Here is a 19962-nt window from a genome sequence, read left to right as displayed (position 1 = left end):
GGGGGCTGTTCAGTTAAATGTATGGGACATACCAAAGCCAGATGCTGCTTGTTTGGGTTTTGTGAACCTTTGACAGATTTTAGGGACATCTGCAGCATGAGCCAAGGCAGGCAATTTATAAGGAAAAGCCACTAGAAGTGGCTTAGGAGTGCCCCAAAGTGGGGTGGGGCCAGGTCTCAGGGAATGAGGGCAGGGCAAATGAACTGTGTTAGCCAGGGTGGTAGACACTCAGATATAGTGACTGCCTGCACCTGCACGTCAGGAAGGGGGAGGGCTCGACAAAGAAATAATGGATTCTACTAGCATTTTTGTCTGTGAGAAAGCTGCCCCTCCAACCCTTGTTCTGAAACCACACAATTCATTTCTTCCTCATATGTCCCTGGCCTCTTTTGAGCTGCTGCCCCAGAGCTGCAACTCAGAGCAAGTGAGCCCATCACTGAGTAAGTTGACACACAGGCCCTTTAAGAGGGAAGCCTAGGACTGCAGCCACCCTTGTCTCACTCAGCCACCATCTCTACTGCTTTTCACAGCCAGAAGATATGGAAACTTCTTTCCGTGACACTGAAACCATGGGCTGGGGAGTCTGATGTGAGGCTGGGACACCTTGCTTCTCCATGGAGGGGAGGGACCTGTGCAGTAGAGATATCCCTCCCATTTTTAATGGTCACATGTGGTTGTGGGACTAGCCCATCCCATTTCTGCCCCTCCTACTAGACTCCAGCTGTCTTTTTCTGTATGTCCTTAGTTGTAGGGCTTTGTTTCAGCTAGACTTGAGGTGATTCTCAGTGATGATTGTTCTGTGGTTTAGTTATAATTTTGATGTGGTCATGAGAGGAGGTAAGTACAGCATTTACCCTCGCCACCATTTTGACCAGATCACCTTGTTTTAGACCTTGACTCTGGTATTTACAAGACTCTTGAAAATGTTTTTTAAACCATAAAGTGGTGATCATAAGAGTCATTATCTCACAAATTATTTAATGATTTGAGGTAACATACTTTTAATGTTGGATACTATTATTTTTATTCACTCCTTGGGGCAGGTCCGATGTGCATATAATTAATTTGGCAAATGCTCTTTTGCCTCTTTATGTCTCACCTATGTTTTACTACTATCCGCTGGATTATGGTTACACACATGCACGCACACACACACACACACACCTATCTGTGTGTGTCCACTTATATACATTTTTTTGGCACCCCCTTGTGTGTGTGTGTGTATATATAATAGTCCCTCCCTTTGAGGACCTCATAGTAGCATTAATCTTGTATTATAATTAGAGAATTTGGCTCAAAGGAAGACTTGTTCTTGTTTAAATAATGAATTACTGGAGTATTATTTTCCCCCTTTAGATTTGATTTGAACTGATTTGACCAAGCAATAATAGATGAAGTCTAGGAGCAGATTCAAATGTAAACTACATCTGACTGTATTTACATTTTGTCCTAAAAAAGTCATGTGTAGCTTTTTTATTTGGAATATTGAACTAGCTAGCATGCTGATTTATACAACATACAAATGTATACAAAGTCCTTGCCTTGATGATTTCATCTTAATCTAATGGTAGCATGTGTGATAAATCAGTTGTTAGTTCAAATGAACAAGAGGATCATATAAATAGTGAGCAGGTGAAGCTAGAAGGCAGTGGACCAAGTAAACTTTACTTGGAATTTATCTGAATGCATTAAGGGAGACTGAGTGATGTGCTGAAAGGGACGGGTGTTGATTTCTGAAACCACACATAAGGGAAACCAAAGTAAGTGCTGAAAAGATGGGCAGAGAATTTGCAAATCGAAGGAAAGGATTTCTCTACCTTTATTTTACATATATGTATTTTCTAATAATAATGATGACGATACCAATTCTATTGGGGTTCTCATGCTGTAAAAGAAAAACTGAGGATTTGGAGAGGATAAATAACTGCTCAGAGTCAGTCACTTAGCTAACAAGTGAAAGACTCCAGATTCCCAATCTTTGTTCATGTCGTGGCTACCAAACTCTTGCTCTGCGTATCATGATGTGGGAGGCTCATGGGGATGTCCAAGAGAGGACTCAACCCAGAGCTGCAGTGACTGGATTCTTGTCTCTGTGCAAGAAAGAATTCAAGAATGAGACAGGTGCAGGAAAGTGGAAATGATTTATTGAAAATGAAAGTGCATGCTTGAGAGGAAAGTGCCCATGAACTCAGAGAACTAGTGGCGCGGAGGAAGTCATGATCAAGGGTGTGTATCCCTCCCAGGGCGGGAATTGGTGATGTCCCATTGGCATGGTTCATTCATTTCCTTCCCCGGGGTGGGTCCCTCCATTTTCTGCTTTTTCTTCCTTATTTGGTTCCTCTGAAACTGTCATGGAATCAGATGAATGATGGCAGCTGTAGTAAAGCAATGTAAATGAGATTATAATGACATTATAATTAGCTAAAGGTCAGGTCCCTGGTCATAAGGATTAGCCTTACTGGGTGAAACTGGTTCTTGTTTTTCTCTAGCTGCAGGTTGGATACAGCCATTTGTTACTTGTGTAACCAGTGAGGCACCTCATGTTGTACCCTGGAGGGGGTTGTCAGTTTCCTAATACCTATCCTGCTTCAATCAAACTGTACTACAAGTCCATAGAAAGCTCAGAACTGAATGATTTCTTACTTCTGCTGTCCTTCCTTTTAGTTCAGAGAAGCTGTTGCATTTGGTTGAAGGGAAAGACTAACTTTGAATAAATATCACTATATGTTGAGAACTTAATATATATTTCTCTGATTAATACTCAAGTCAACTCAATAAATAGAAAGGATTATTCTTTTAAAAATGAAGAAATCATGGCTTAGATATTAAGTAATTTGTCAAACTTCTCCCAGTTCACACAGCAATTAATGAAGCTAGAATTCTATCTCAGGATTCCTGAATCCAAACCTTGTACTTTTCCTCATCCAACAGAGCAATTGTAACATAGGCCAAATGAATTACAGCTAAGTCAGCTTTTTATGACATAGTTTCTGACTCCCTCTCTGCTTCTTATTTTATGTTTAATGATGGTATTAAAACATCATTTCTATGAAGCCTCTTAAGAATGATCTTGACAAGTTATTTATTCCCCCACTGTGCTCCTATGGCAAATTGTCTATGATAGCTATTCTCTTTCCTGCCCATATCCTGCTGTCATGATTTGTCTTCTATTCTAGAGTGATTTTCTAGAGGCCAAGAGGTTGCTTAACAAACCTTTGAAACTTTAATGCACTAAGTAAATTTCTGTCTAGAATCAAAACATCATTGTTATTTAGAAAGTTGTATTTTTCCCTTTTTTTCAAATAACCTGTTTGGTACGATGAGTGAAGGAGATAATGGGATACATTTAGGGTAAAGAGATATAAAGCAACTTAAAATCCATTTGCAATGCTAGAATCCCATGGACAAAAGTTAAAAATATAGTCTCATATTTTATATCCTAGTGATTTTGAGGGGCTCAGGTGAATATTGATGCTTTCGCTTTGAGGATTGGCTAGGACATAGACATAACAGAGATGATTAAGTAACCTAAGATGCTGATACACATTTTTTAAAATTAAGAGCAAAAGGTTGTTTAAGATAAGAGAATAAAGAAATTGGTATAAATGATTATTTTATAGTGTGTGGGAATACTTGAATGGATCCTCAAAGCTTGCCCTGAGGATCTGATGCCACAGATCAAAAGAGATAAGAGGTTTACTAGTAGAAACATACAGATGTGTGAGACTAACTTCAGAGACCTCAGCAGGGGAGATTAGAGAGAAGGAAGCATCAAGGTGTCCAGAATAATGAATCTCTTCTGGGAGGATGTTGAGTTGGAACGACTTAAGGTGTAACAAGGTGTTCCCCTCTGGGATACAGGCTGCTAAAGGGAGCACACAAGAAATTAGGATAGAAGCAACATAGTAACATTTTGCTTGAGGGACAGCTAGATGTAGTAGAAACACTCTGACCTGATTGAAATCTTTGTTCCATCTCTTACTACTTTGTAACTTCTCTGAACCTTCCTTTCTGGGAGACAGGGGACAAGCAGATGAAAGAGTTGCCTACTCACTGGTTCTTTCGGAAGTATAGCTGGTGTAATGCATGCAAAGAACATAACTTAGTGTCTGGCACATTCTGGGTTATTAATTTCTTCCATTTTATACTATGCACTTCTGTTTTCTTGTGTGTTATTAAAGCTCTTTCCTTCTTATCCATTTAGTATGAGTTCAGTAATAGGAGCAAATATCGAAATTTATTAGAGTAATACAAGCAAGATGAAAGAAGCAGGAAGGAAATGATGTAATAAAACATCAGTAGAATTATATAGAGATTGTTTGAAAGAAAATTCCAAAGCAGATAGTTTTTAGAATTATTTTATTGGTAAGGGCACACAACTAGTTAGTATTTAGGATCTAACAGTGAGACCACAATACGCAAATGCCTAAGCTCTTGTGTTTTTCAGTTTTCTGTTGTTTATATCTGTAGAATAAATACAATAACAATTGGACACCTATGTAAAAACTTGAGAGAAGGTACAATGAATGTTTAAGTCCATTAAAGAAGTTTAAACCTACAGCATCAAATTGATTGTCCTTCATCAAATTAGAACTGAACTGGTTAGGTAAACCTGTTACGTATAACGGTATCTGTTGATATTTCTATCCCCAAAATTCAGATAGCTACACACTTAACAAGTGAGTTGATTTACTAAGTGTATAAATAAAACATTTAAATTGTTTTCCTATTATTAATAATTAGGGAACTAAAGAGACTACCTGAATACAACTAATTTAGATTCTTCAAACAAAACAAATTATTCATTAAACAAAACAAATTATTCATTATTCATTATTGTTATTACTCAAACATTAACATAGAAATTTATTTTAAGTGACACTTAAATTGATAAAAAATAACATTTATAAATTCATGAATAATATTCATAACCAAAAATTCATAAAATATTACTGTCATTATTAATCACAATGTTCATATTAAGTCCTTTCATTAAGTATCACATTTGAGATTCACAACAACCCTGAAAACTAATAGTGTTAAGAAAACAGAACCAGGATTTGAACCAATTCTTTAGATGTAACCTCTCTTGCTTATTAGACAAATTATGCTTTGAATATATATATATATATATATATATATATATATATATATATATATATATTCTATCTATCTATATACACACACACACACACAAACAGGACAGACTGGGGGCTTCTGTGTATCAAAGTGTGAAAAATCACTATTTAGTCTTTGACTTTGCTGTTATTAGAAACTGTATACCTAAATCTCCCTCAGGCCACTGTTCCTAATTAAGTCCCTCTGTTAGGTGTCTAAGGCTGTCAACAAAGTATCACAGACTGGGTAACTTAAACAACAAAATTTTATTTTCTCATATTTCTGGAGACTAGAAGTCCAAGATCAAGGTGTTGTATGGTTAGGTTCTGCTAAGTCCTCTCTTGGCCTTTAGACCGACATGTTCTTCTAATGCTGTTACATCGTCCTCCCTCAGTGCGTGTTTGTGTCTTCATTTGTGGATGAAAAAGGGGCCCTGTAATACATCTAACCAAAAGTAAACTCCCAGAGTGATCTGATCATAAATTCCTAACTGGGCAGATCATGGTGGGTAGTCATGCTTCAGGCCTACAACTTCCCTAGTAAAACGTTATCTTGGCCTTAAGCAAGCCCTGTCCATTGTTTTTGTGCATCTAGGTTAACACACCTTTGAAATGCCTCTTTTTCAGCATCTTCAGAAGCTTAACCACCATTAAGAGAGTACATAATCCTGATAACTATCCTATAATACAATCCCACCCTTACTGTCTCCCACCTTCAGGTATTCTTTTCTTATGGTCCCTCCTTTGTTGCAAATGTATAAAAGAAACTGCAAAAGTTTCATTTTGGGGAGCATTTTAGATCATGCTGCTCAGCAATGTTGTCAGTGTGGCTCAGATAAACTCGTATAAAAATTCTCTACCAGTTTGGACATTTCTTATGTTGACACTTCTGTTCTTAAAAGATATAGTCATATTGGATTAGAGCCCACCCGTATGAACTCATTTTACTGTAATTCTTTAAAGACCCTATCTCTAAATATAGTCACATTTTGAGGTATTAGAAATTAAGGCGTCAATAAAAGAATGTAGGAGGGGGTGACACGATTTAGTCACCCTCTCTCTTGTTTTTCAAGTTTTATTGAGATAGAATTGGCATGTAACATATATTAGTTTTAGGTGAACAGCACAATGATTGGATACTATAAATATATATGTATACATACATATTTATATGGTGATATGACAACCACAGTGAGTTTACTTAACATTCATCATCACACATAGTAGTGTTTTTTTCCTTCTGAGGAGATCTTTTATGCTCTACTCATTTAGCAACTTTCAAATATATAATGAAGTATTGTTAACTGTAGTCACTGTGCTGTATAGTATGTCCCCAGCACTGATTTATCTTATAAATGGAAGTTTGTAACTTTTGGCCAATTTCACTTATTTGTCTCACCCCCACTCCCCACTTCTAGCAACCACAGATTTGTTTTCTGTATCAGGTTTTTGTTTTGTTTCAATTTTATTTCTTTTTAAGATTCTACATATAAGTGAGATGATACAGTTTTTGTCTTTCCCTGTCTGAAATTTCACTTAGCATAATGTCTTCAAGGCCCATGCATGTTGGCAGGATTTTCTTCCTTTTTTTAATAGCTAAATAATATTTCACTATATATATATATATATATATATATATATATATATATACACATATATATATAATTTTCTTTATTAATATGTATGTATATTTCATATATATGTCATATTTTCTTTATTGATTCATCTGTTGATAGATACTTGTTTCAATGTCTTGGTTGTTGTGCATAATGCTGGAATGAACATATAGGTACAGATATCTCTTCGCCATAATGATTTCATTTCCTTCGGATATATAAGTGGGATTGCTGGTTCATATGATAGTTCTACTTTTAATATTTTGAGGAACCTCCATACTGTTTTTTATAGTGGTTAAAACAATTTACATTCTCACCAACAGGGCACAAGGATTCCCTTTTCTCCACATCCTCTCCAATACTTGTTATCGCTTGTCTTTTTGATGATAGCCATTCTAACAGATATGAGGTGATATCTCATTGGGGTTTTGATTTGCATTTCCCTGATGAATAGTGATGTTGAGCACCTTTTAATGTACCTCTTAGACATTTATGTCTCATTTGGAAGAATATCTATTATGTTTTTTGCCCATTTTTCAATCTGATTGTTTGTTTTCTATGAGTCTTTACATATTTTGATATTAAACCTTTATCAGATATATTATTTGCAAATATTCTCTTTCATTCTATAGGTAGCCTTTTCATTTTTTGATCGTTTCTTTCACTGTGCAGAAGCTTTTTATGTTGATGTAGTACCACTTAGGTATTTTTTCATTCCTGTGCTTTGGGTGTCAAATCCAAAACAAAACAAAACAAAAACAAATCACTGCCAAAACTGATGTATATTTTCTTCTAGGAATTTAAAGGTTTTAGGTGTTATGTTCAAGGCTTTAATTCGTTTTGAATTAATTTTTGTATGTGGCATAAAGTAGGGGTCCAGTTTCATTCGTTTGCACATGGCTGTTCAGTTTTTCCAACACCAGTTATTGAAGGAACTATAATTTCTCCTTTGTATATTTTTGGCTCCTTTGTTGTAATTTAATTTACCATATATCCATGAATATATTTCTGGGCTCTCTATTCTGTTTCATTTATCTGTGTGTCTGTTTTTATGTCAATGCCGTACTATTTTGATTACTATAGTTTTGTAATAAAGCTTGTAATCAGGAAGTGTGATGCCTTCAGCTTTCTTTTTCAGGATTTTTTGGAGGAATTAATATTTCTAAATTGTCCATGCTACCTGAAGTGATCTACAGATTCAATGTAATCCCTATCAAAAATCCAATGGTATTTCCACAGAAATGGAAAAAAAAAAATCCTAAAAATTTCCTCACTCTTCTCCTTTCTATAATGTGAATATTGGTCTCATTTGTTGGCATCCCATAAATCTCTTACGTGTCTTTTTCGTTCCTTTTGCTCTTCTGATTGTATTATTAGGTTGGTGCAAAAGTAATTGTGGATTAAAAGGTTAAAAATAATTGCAAAACAACAAGATATATATTTTTCTAAACTTCTATTTTATTTTGCTCTTTTTTTAATTTATTTTTTATTTTTTATTGGGGAACAGTATTTCTCCAGGGTCCATCAGCTCCACGTCATTGTCCTTCAATCTAGTTGTGGAGGGCGCAGCTCACTGGCCTATGTGGGGATCAAACCGGCAGCAGCACTATTGTTCAGAGCTCACACTCTAACCAACTGAGCCATGCGGCTGGCCAAAGCCCACAATATTTTCACTGTCCTATCTATGTTTCGTCTGATTTTTTCTTTTGCTTGATTTAGTCTGCTATATAACTAATGTATGGCATTTTTCAATCTAGTTATTGTATTCTTCATGCTTAAGATTCGTTTGGTATTTTGTTATTTCTATCTCTTTGATATATTCTCACTTTGTTTATACATTATTCTCCTGACCTGAGCATCTTTATGATCATTATTTGGAATTTTTTTATCAGGTAAATCACTTACCTGCATTTCATTAAGGTTATTTATTCATCCTGGCCTCAGCTTTCGATTGCCTCTTAAACCTTTGTGATTTCCCAAGGAGGCTTTTTGTTCTTAGTGGCTCCCAGTAGATGTGTGTGAACCAAGACCTGTCAGTCTCCCCAGAGGGAGGATCTCAGTGAGCACCTAGATGTAGGTTGATTGGAAGCTGACCCTCAGACAGCAGCTTTTAAAGTGCGCAGCTGGACCTCTTTCAGGGAAGGACTGGGAACTGAACGTTTCTGTTTGCTCCTTCTGTGCTGGGCCCTGGTGAAATAGCCACAGAAGAAGAGTTTATTTGCTACAGTCCTGAGTCCTGTGGGACCCATAAATGCAAGCCCCACTGAACACCTGAGTCCAAGGGGTGCAGCTCCTGGGCAGCCGTTGCAAAAGCAGGGCTTACCAGATGTGTGTCTAAGTTCATTCCAGGTAGACATTTGTGACTTGGACCAGGCCAGTAGGAAAAGGTTGAGATGGTGTCCTACCCACATCCTCCCTGGACTCCAAGAGGGATTGCTGTCTACCTAAATGTGTGTTAAATTAGAAGTCTGACCCTCAGGCAGCAATTGTTAAGGATTCAAATCAGCCTCTTGAAGGAAGAGAGGGGGAGCTGGGCATTTCTGTGCGCTGCCTCTGCTCTGAGTCCTTGGGGGTTAGCCACGGTGAGTCCTGCAAGCCCATTCAGAACTGTTTCTTTATCTGCTGCAGTATGACATGTCTCATGGAAGCAAGCCCCATTGGCTTTCCTAGCTAGGTGTTTTGGGGCATGTTCCTCAAGTGGAATGCTTAAAAGTTGGAGTGTTAGATGTTGAGTTCAAACCCCTTCACTCCTCAGGGAGAAGCTGGGAGTTGTGAGTTCCTTCCAGATTTTATGATTGCATGTAACCGTGCTAGGGGTGAAGTTTACGGTAAAATTTTGTCTCAGTCTCTCCTACCCATTTTGCTATTTTTTTTTCTTTTCTTTTTCCTCATTTGCCTGATGTGTAGGAGTCATTTAGCTATTTTCTTGATTTCTTCTAGAGGGAATTGTTCTGTGTACAGCTATAGATTTGCTGTGCCCATGGAAGGATGTGATGTTAGGAGCCTCCTATGTCACTATATTGGAACAGAACTCCCCTTCTTTTTTCCATATATTTCATTAAAGTTCAGCCACCCTCTGTCACGTGATCTCTTCGCTCTTGGTTGTGTAATAGGAAATCTTCCCATAGGAAGGAGTCATAGATAAATTCAGCCAAAGCTGAAGAGAAATTTGGTACAGTGGAATTTGGCCTCAATAGCTCAGATAGATATAGGAGTAAATTTAGAGTCTGACCCCAAAGAGGAAGTTGGTAGAATCTTAGAGTTCATTGGGGTACAAGGAAGAAAAGCCCAATTAACCTAACTTAAAGCACAAGGCATTATGGGAACAATTTTTCTTTTATTCATTTATTGATTTGTTTATTCAACCATTTAAGGAGTGCCTACTATAGACACTATTCTTGATGGCAGGGAATAGAAAAGGAAACAAAGCATACTAAAATCTCTACCCTTAACTACGATTACAGTAAAAGAATGGGAGAGGGAGATAAATCAACATGAGTAAATATCTGGTAGATGAGCTGGTGAAATGTACTATGAAAAAAAATAAAGCGAGCAAAGAGAATAAGTCAGACATGGATGTGATCGACTGCTATTAAAGTGGCTAAATGACCTGGTTTTCCAGGAACTGAAGGAGTTACTAAGATGGAAAACTTGAATGCTAAAATCAGGATGGTTTAAGGCAAATAAGGGTGGTTGGTAATTCAGGAAGTATTTTGACAGGAGGCATTGGCAGGAAGTAATTTCTGAGAAAGGCTATTTGACCAAAGACCTGTATGTTTAGGAGGTTAGGGGGTGATTCAGATATATATATATAGGGGGAGCAACTCCAGGTAGAAAATAAAGCAAATTCTAGGACCATGAGGAAGACCAATAGCTGATATGATTCAAAAATAGCAAGAGGGTTCAAGTGGCTCTAGTCAAGGGAGTGGGGGAGAAGAGTTGCAGGAAATGATACTTAAGAAAAAGTGACAAGGGCTGGGTTACAAAAGATCTTATAAGTCAATTGAAAGACATTAACTTTTACTATGAGCATGGAAGAAAACCATTGGGGGATTTTAAGGTGAATATTGCCATAATATGACTTAAATTTTTGAAGGCTCACTCTTGAGACTGCTTATAATAAACTTCAGAGGGCAAGGGTGCAAGCAGAGAGACAAGTTAGGAAATTATTACAGTACTCCAGGCAAGACATGATGACAGTTCAGAGCAGGGGGAAGTGGTGAGCTGTGGTGGTGTTCTGTTTATAATTTATCTATAAACTGATAGATATTGCTGATAAACGGATGTTGACAGCAAGAGAAAGAGAGGAGTAAATGGAAACTGCTTCTTATGACATTGAGGTGGAGATATTGAGTAGGGGAGTTAGATGTATGAGTCTGGAATTCACAGCAGAATAGTGGGAGATATAAATTTGTATAAATATATATTAATTCAAGTCATTAGACCTTGTTCAGAAGGTATAGGATATATTACACAAAAGAACTCTACATCTTTTGGGGGCAGGGTAAAAAATCTCAAGGGATTAAGAGGTACAAATTGTAGTTACAAAATAGTCACAGGGATGTAATGTAGGGCATAGGGAATATAATCAATAATATGGTAATTATTATTTATAGTGCCAGGGGGATACTAGACTAGTCAGGGGGACCACTTCTTAAATTAGATAAATGTCTAACCACTATGCTGTACACCTGAAATTAATACAAAATGATATTGAATGTCAACTGTAATTGAGAAATTCAGAAAGGGAGATAAAGTGAAGGAGAATAAGAGGTCAAAATTTCCAGGTATAAAACAAATACGTCCTGGGGATGTAATGGACAGGATAGGAAATATAGTCAATCTTATTGTGAAAGCATGGTACAGTGTCACATGATCGCTGGACTTTTCATGGTGATCACTTCTTTAGGTATATAAATGTTGAATAACTATGGTGTACACCTAAAACTAATATAATATTGTATGTTAGTTGTATTTTAATAAAAATCTTAAAAAAAGAAATCTACATCTTATACAGAAAATTATATATATATATGTGTGTGTATATATATATCATCTATGTTGACAGGAAGAAAGAACATGTACATAGGTGAGAAATGTGGAGGTAGAAGTTTGTGGAAGTGCTTTTGTAATTGTTTCTACTTTTTCAAGAAACATTCACTATGTAAGAATTGGGCTGGAGGATAGGAGGACAAAGACTGGAGGCTTGAGAAATTAGGAAGTATCTTATTGAGTTTGCAAGAATAAGTGATCCAGGCAAAGGTAGTTGGATTGTTAAGCAGCCTTAAGCACCACTTGAAATCAGAGGTCAGTATATTAAAATAGATTCAGACAGGTTGTGAGTTTTTCTCTAGCTACTTTTAGCTGCATGGTATTAGACATGGAACAGCTGAAAAGTTAGATTTAACTGGGGTTGAAGTTTCAACAAAATAAGTGTTACAAAGTTATAGAGAGGTAAGGAGATGGAAAAATAAGCAAGGGGGTCACTTTTTAATGATTGACCTTGGAATTGAAGCAGGGCCAAGAGAAAAACTGAGGAAATTGAAAAGGTTCAAGGATCATGCCAAAAGGTGATAAGAGGAGTGAATCACATGCTTTGGGATGGTGGAATGATTACTAAAATGAGGGAACAAAACAAAAGTAGATGTGGGATATACCATAGATTCCCAGAGAAGACAGGGACTCCTATATACTTGGAGCCAGATGGGAGAAGGATTACCTTCTCTGTTTTTGAGGTTGCTTGGTTTTTCATCTCTGTGTCTCTTTGCATGCCTGCTTATTCTTCTCTTTGTCTCTGCAGAGTTACTTTCTCTCCTTTGGTAGGTCTATGTTTATACCTAACCAAGCACTACATGGAATCCAAGTTCAAAGGTCCTAAAGACACCAGGGGAAAAAACAATATGCTCGGCCTCAGTTGGCTCCAACCCTCTTCCCATCACTTGACGCCAGGGTGTAGTATAATCCATCCCACTACCACTCAGCAGGTGTGATGAGATCTGACTTCTGAGAAGGGGGCATAAGCAGACTTTTTAATGAGGGAGCATGAAAGCCAGGAAGAGATAATTTTTAAAGGAAGTAGTTGGCATTTTGTGCAAGTCAATGGGGCATCAAGCTAATGGTCATCCTGGACTAGTTCCAGACTAGAATGACTGAGAGGAAAGGAGCTGTGGTTCTACTGTCATGTTGCGTCTTCAAGAAAGCAGTCGCTTGCCATACCTTGGCTGAAAATAGGCTGGTAATACATTTTCTCTGATTTTTCCAGCTACTTAGCTACCCTTATCTCAATCATTGCTCCTCTATATCTTACCTTTTAAGTCTTGCCTTAAGTTCTACTTTTAAGTTTTATTTCCCCAACTTTTCTTGTTCATATGGTTTTCGGAGCCCTGTGTAATACATAATGTCTGTACCATTTTTTTAAATCTTGGTTATAGGCAACTTGATCTTGTACTTTAACTTCTTAGTTTCCCATAAACTCCTCTGATCCCTAAGTAGATGGTGGTTTCCTTAAGGAAAGGAATTTTATTTTGCTTTTTATCCTCTACAATTTAATGCATAGCAATAGATATTAAGCATTTTTTATATGCCCATACCCAACTATGCATTTAGGTTCAGTTTAAATCAATGAGTAACCATTTATTTAAAAAAGAGTACAGCTGTAAGATGCTATGATAACTGCAATGGAATATATAAAAGTGAAGAGTATACATATAAATAACCTGCACGACTTTTCATTTAAGAGAAGTTCTCATAGCATAAGATGAAGAATGACTATTTATAAGAAACCATAGTGAGCAAGGAAAGTCCTGAATTTGGCATTGGGCATGTCACAAAGGGAAGAGTGTCACTTAAAAATGGGATAAGACGGATGAGCAAATCTTTTGGCAGAAAGATACTCAGGTACTAGATTATGGAGGTTCTTGAATGCAATGCAAAATATTTGGCACTTTATTAAACATTTGGGAACCACCAAGGACTTTGAGCAGTGAGGTATTATGACGAGAATCTTGCATAGGAGGAGCTCAATATAATTGATAATTATCTAAAGTATTAATCTTAAAAAATATGAATAAGTGAGTGATTGAGTGAAAGACAAAGACTTATTGTCTTCACTTCCTCTACAACAAATACTGAGGAAACCAGAGCCAGTGATAAACAGAATGGAGAATATAGGTGAGATTTTACATTATATCTTGATCTTAGCAGGACTTGTATATGTTTCCTACACGGCATTGGCATCAATAAACTGAGAAAATACAATTATGAATGCAGCTGCTCCACTCTTGATTTTGGATGTAGGACATAGTGTGAAAGAACCAAAAGAGAGGCACAAAGTAAATATGTTCCATTTTTGCCTCTGGCTCTATTCTGGCAGCACTGAGTGGGTGAATATTTGGGGTGAGCCAAGCCTCATGAGCTGTAATATTCAAATAGCACCTGGGAGGAAAAAGAACTCTGGCTGTTATTCTGTTACTAGTGTCAGGGTGATAGTTTTCTAACTGCAGCAGGAAAATCTGAACATTACTTTTGTGAGGGGCTGAAGGGAAATCTCCCTTTCATATCCCAGGAAATCAAGGGGCTGAGTTTATAGTTCACAGCTTTGTATCAGGCAGTAGTGGGCCCTGGTACCTATGCCAGCAAGCGACTTGAACTACATTCTGAGTAGACCCTCTGGTTTCTCCCTCTAGTGGTTTTATATGTTGAAAATCCTCCAATGTTATGCCTCCACCGTCTAAAACAAGACTTTAAAATTTGGTTGCCGACTTTTACCCTGATTAACAAGTGTCTCAGTGCTAGATATTTTTGTGGAAGTTGTTGATGGGCCATTGTGCCTTACCAACAGCTTGGGCTATCTATTGGATGATTGAGTGAATGGATGAATACGTAAATAATATAACCTCTGAATTCTTTATATGCAGTTCAGACTGTTTTTTATCTATGGTTCAGATATTTATATCACCAAGCAAATGTATATGATCCAGTTATCCTTTTTTATTCCTGATTTATCATGCAGTCAGGCATAATAGAAAAGAGATGTTAGTAAGAGACAGTCTTATGTTTGCATTCTGGTGCTAGTCTTTGTTAATTGTGAAGTGAGTCAAGTTATTCCATTTTCATAACCTTAACCTCCCCATCTGGATAAACTTTCCAGGATTCAAATCCTAGCTCTGCCACTTACCAGCTATAGCATTGAGAGAGTTCTTAAGCTTTGTTGTGCCTCAGTTTTTCCTTCATTAAAATGAAGATTAAAATTGCACTTACTTCATAGATTTATTGTAAGGATTAATCGTGTTACCATGTAAAACAATTAGAACATGACTGATACGTGAGAAACAATAAGTATTATTTGCTATAAGCTGTGCTATTGTGATAAAAGCCTCTTTTTGCAAGGTTGGTGAACAGAGTAAGGTGGCATAATGTAGTATCTGTGATATGGTGGGTGCAAATAAACATTAGATCAATTTGTATTAAAACTGAAATTCAATTTGAATTGAAAACACATTTTTTTTTTTTCTCTTATTCTCTTCTGCTGGATAAGGAAGATCTGAGGCTCTGGATTTGGTCTGGAGAAAATCCAGAGGTCTAGCGTAGGGTGAGGATTAACTGGAATTTTACTCTCCGATAAAAGGTATGAAGCTCAGACACTGTAAAGGAGAAAAACCAAAAGATAAAGACAGGTAATACAAAAAGACCAAGAGAGATAGTATCTTGATATCAGATAAAGGGATAGAATCCAAATTTACTGGAGTATGTAAAGGTTTTGAAGGATGCCTGAAAGGAAAGGAGAATAGGGGGAGGGAAGGGCAGGGGAGGGGAAAGAAGGAGAGGGGAGAAGAGAGCTGAGGAGAAGAGAAGAGAAAAGAGGGGAGGGAATGTGCCAGGAGAAATACATTTCTTAGTTTACTGGCATGTAATAGCTTGGACTTTTAAGGCACTGACATGACGTAGGACCATTGACCAAACACAGTTGCTCAGTGCCTGCCCAACAGACTGTTCAGCTGTTGGGGAAAAGGAGGGGCCTCCTGATTAACCTCCTTGTTTACAAAGAAGGAGGTGGAGGTAGGGAGCTCCTCTTTCACGTCTGAGAAGGAAACAGTGTTGTAGGACACCTCCAGTCTCTGCCTTCATTGATTTCCTTCTCTCTAGCTGGAAGAAGGATATTTCTTATAGATGAAATTGGAGCAGAGGTAAAGCATAGCCTGACTTTTTAGATCTTGTTCTTTCTGCCTTGGACCTAATAGTGCTCAGATGAAATCAGTTTGTATTCACTCTTTCTGCTTGCTGCGGTTGGTCATCCATACTTCCCTCCATCCATCTTTCAGGAGACAAAGACACTGGTGGGGAAGCTGCATTTCCACAGTTTCACTGCCTTGGATTAGATGTCTGAGTCAGGCAATTCAATAAGCAAGGAATTACAATGTTCTCCTATGCTGCTTTATGAGGAAACCTGCACTCTAGGATATGAGACTGATACCTCATTGTAGTCCCGACTTAGTGCTGGTTTCTATTTATCTAAATGTCCTATCCCATGGCACCATATGTTGGGGTTTAGAGTGTCAATTAATAAACCATTCCACCATTATCACCACCTACTGATTTAATCAGTCAGATGGGGGTTGAAATGATTGAAATGAGTCAGATGGGGGTGGAGAGTGACACTGAAAGTTTTCCTGATGCTGTTCCCTCCTAAACATGGATAAGTAATTCTCTCCTCTGAAGAAAAAACAAAAAACAAAGAACAAATAAATAACTGTCAACGAAAAATTAGGATAAGTGTCATTGCCACCCAATAAGAGCCAACCTATGTGATGGTGCCTGGGTGTCATAGATGTAATCTTAAATTCCAATCTAACTATAGTTCTAACATATTGATATTAAAATCATATTATCCTCTAAATGCAATAAACCTAATATAATTTGAGTGGAATTAAGACAGGGCAGGAATTAATTTTAAAATGTTTAAAAGATGCCTATTTATCTTTTTATGTACTAATCAATACAGATATTTTACGTACTATTCTCTAAAAACAAAGTCATGTTCATAAGTGCCAGAGACCAAATTGATCAAAGACTAACAACAAAAATAATTGATAAATATAAATCCACCGTGTTGGGGTGTCTGGGTGGGTGTCATGAGACTTGTATTAGATCCAATTTAATTAGCAGTTCTACTGTCTCTCAGAATGGTGTAAATAGTATAGGAAATTTGCAAATTAAGCCAATTTGGGAGATGTAGCACATACTAAGAAAAGTAGAGAAATTGATTGGAAAAATAAGTAGGAAAATGACTGCAGAACAAAGAAATTAAATGGAAATATTCAGTGGACAGCATAGCGTGTAAGATCAATTATTTTAACAGATTGGGAGAGATTATATAAAGGAGAATTTTTAAAAGTTTCTTTATATGTCAAATATGGCCTTTAATTTGTGGACTTTTTACAAAATTCTACCTAATTATAGGTTTCTCATTCTAATAGGTTTTTTAAAACAGCTTAATTGATATAATTCATATTCCATAATATTTACACATTTAAAGTGTACATAGTTTTTAAAATGTGCACAATATTATGAAACCATTACTATAATCTACTTTTATCTAGATTTTCATCTCACCTAAAAGAAACCCTGAACCCATCCCCTGGAAACCATTGACTTACTTTCTGTTTCTATGGATTTGCCTATTCTGGACATTACAAATAAATGAAATCATATAATATATAGTGTTTTCTGACTGATTTCTTTCACTTAGCATTGTGTGTTAATGGTTCACTTATGTTATACTATGTCATCAATACTTCATCTCATTTTATTTCAGAATAGGAGTATCCATTTTATGGGTGGATATACCACATTTTATGTATCCATCCATTTATCAGCTGCTGGACAATTGGCTTGTTTCCATGTTTCTACTATTTTAAATGTACTGCCATAAATACTTATGTACAGTTTTTGTGTAGACACATGCTTTGATTTCTCTTGGGTGTATATTTAGGAATGGAATTGCTGGATCACATGGTAACTTAACATTTTGAAGAACTGCCAAGTTGATTTCCAAGGTAGTTGCACAATATTATATTCCCCACAGCAATGTATAAGTTTTTCAATGTCTGCATCCTCACCAACTCTTTTTATTATCTGTGTCTTTTTTATTATAATCATCCTAGTTGTTATGAAGTGGTATCTCACTGTGGTTTTGACTTGCCTTTCCCTGCAGACTAATGATGTTGTGGGTGCTTTCATGTGTTTGTTTGCCACTTGGGCATAGTTCTAGTGAACTTTATATCCTCTGCTTATTTTACGCAGAGGGTCATTTGTGTGTGTGTGTGTGTGTGTGTGTGTGTGTGTGTGTGTGTGTGTTTATATATACATATATTATTGAGTTGTAAAAGTTCTATATATATTCTTGACTAAATCCCTTATCAGATATATGATTTGAAAATATTTCCTCTCATTCTGTGGGTGGCCTGCTCGCTTCCTTGATCATATTGTGTCAGCCAAATATTTTCCATTTTGAAGTCCAAATTATATTTTTCTTTTGTCATTTGTTCTTTTTGTGTCCCATGCAAGAAAACATTGTCTAACACAAGGTCACAGGATGTATGCCTACATTGTTTTCATAAAGTTTTATAGTTTTAGTTCCTGCATATCTTGGATCCATTTTGAGTTAAATTTTGTCTGTGGTATAGGTGAGAGTCCATCTTATTATTTTCCATATGGATATGCTATTGGTCCAGCACTGTTTGTTAAAAAGACAATTCTTTCCTCATTGAAATATCTTCGTATTCTTGTCAAAAATCAATTGACAATAAATGTAAGGTGTTATATCTGGACTTTCAATACTATCCCATTTATCGGTCTGTCTATCTATCTATCTAGAAAGATAGATATATTGACAAATGTCAATATAGATATATCAGTGGGATACAATATACTGCTGAGATAACAGTGGTAGCAGGAATAATAGATAAAAATGGGATAGAAAATACAGATGTCTATCCTTATGCCAGTACCACACTGTATCAATTACTATAGCTTCTTAAGTTTTGAAATTAAGTGATTAAAATCTCCAACTTTGTTTTTCTTTTTCAAGTTTTCTTTGATTATTCTGGGTCTCTTGCATTTTGATAGGAGTTTAATAATCAACTTGTCAATTTTTGCAAAAAATTATAAAAACAATAATAAATAAATCCAGCTGGGATTTTGATAGGGATTGCATTGAATCTGAAAATAAATATGGGGAGTATAACCATCTTAACAATATAAAGTCCTGTCGTTCGTCACCATATTTTCCATTTATTAGATCTTTTTTAATTACTTTCAACATGTTCTGAAGTTTGAGTGTGGAAACTTATTTTGATGAATATATTCTTAAATATTTTATTCTTCTTGGTCTTTTAAAATGAAACCTTTTAAAATCTCTTTTCTAATTAAAATTTAGTGGGGTGACAGTGGTCAATAAAACTACATTGTTTCAAGTGTACAATTCTATTATATATCATCTCTATATTGCATTATGTTTTCACCACCCAGAGTCACTTTAAAATTTCATTTTTGGATCATTCATTAATATTTGTATAATAATCTTGTATCCTGAAATAATTCTGATTTTTAAAATTAAAGAATCTGTGAACTTCTTAGGTTTTTCTAAATGCACAATCGTGTCGTCTGCAAATAGAGATAGTTTTGCTTTTTTCTTTTCTATTTCAGATACTATTTATTTATTTACCTATTTATTTTGCTGAATTGCCTTGTTTCCTGGATTGAATCGTTTCTCTCTCAAAATTCATATCCACTAGAACCTCAGAATGTGACCTTATTTGGAAACGGTATCTTTGTAATCAATTAAATAAGATGAGCTTGCATTGCCTTAGGGAGGACTCTAAAGCCAATGACCGGTGTTCTTATGAAAAGGCCATGTAGAGAGACACAGACACAAAGCACAGAGGGCATATGACCATATGAAGATGGAGGAAGACACTGGAGTGATGCAGCTATAAGCCAACGAAGTCAAGGAGTGCTGGCGACTACCAGAGGCTAAGAAGAAGGAAGGATCCTTCCCTAGGACCTCAATAAAAGAGAGTATGGCCTTGCCAGCATCTTGACTTTTAGCCTCTGTAACTGTGAGAGAATCAATTTCTGTTGTTTTAAGCCAATCAGTTTGTGATACTTTATTGAGGCAATCTTGGAAAACGAATGTATAATAGAAAAACATGACTTTGGAGCCATATTGA

The sequence above is a fragment of the Rhinolophus ferrumequinum genome, chromosome 11 (assembly GCF_004115265.2).
Source record: "Rhinolophus ferrumequinum isolate MPI-CBG mRhiFer1 chromosome 11, mRhiFer1_v1.p, whole genome shotgun sequence".
NCBI lineage: Eukaryota > Metazoa > Chordata > Mammalia > Chiroptera > Rhinolophidae > Rhinolophus > Rhinolophus ferrumequinum.
The sequence above is the reverse complement of the archived record's forward strand: the minus strand, read 5'-3'. Positions refer to the sequence as shown.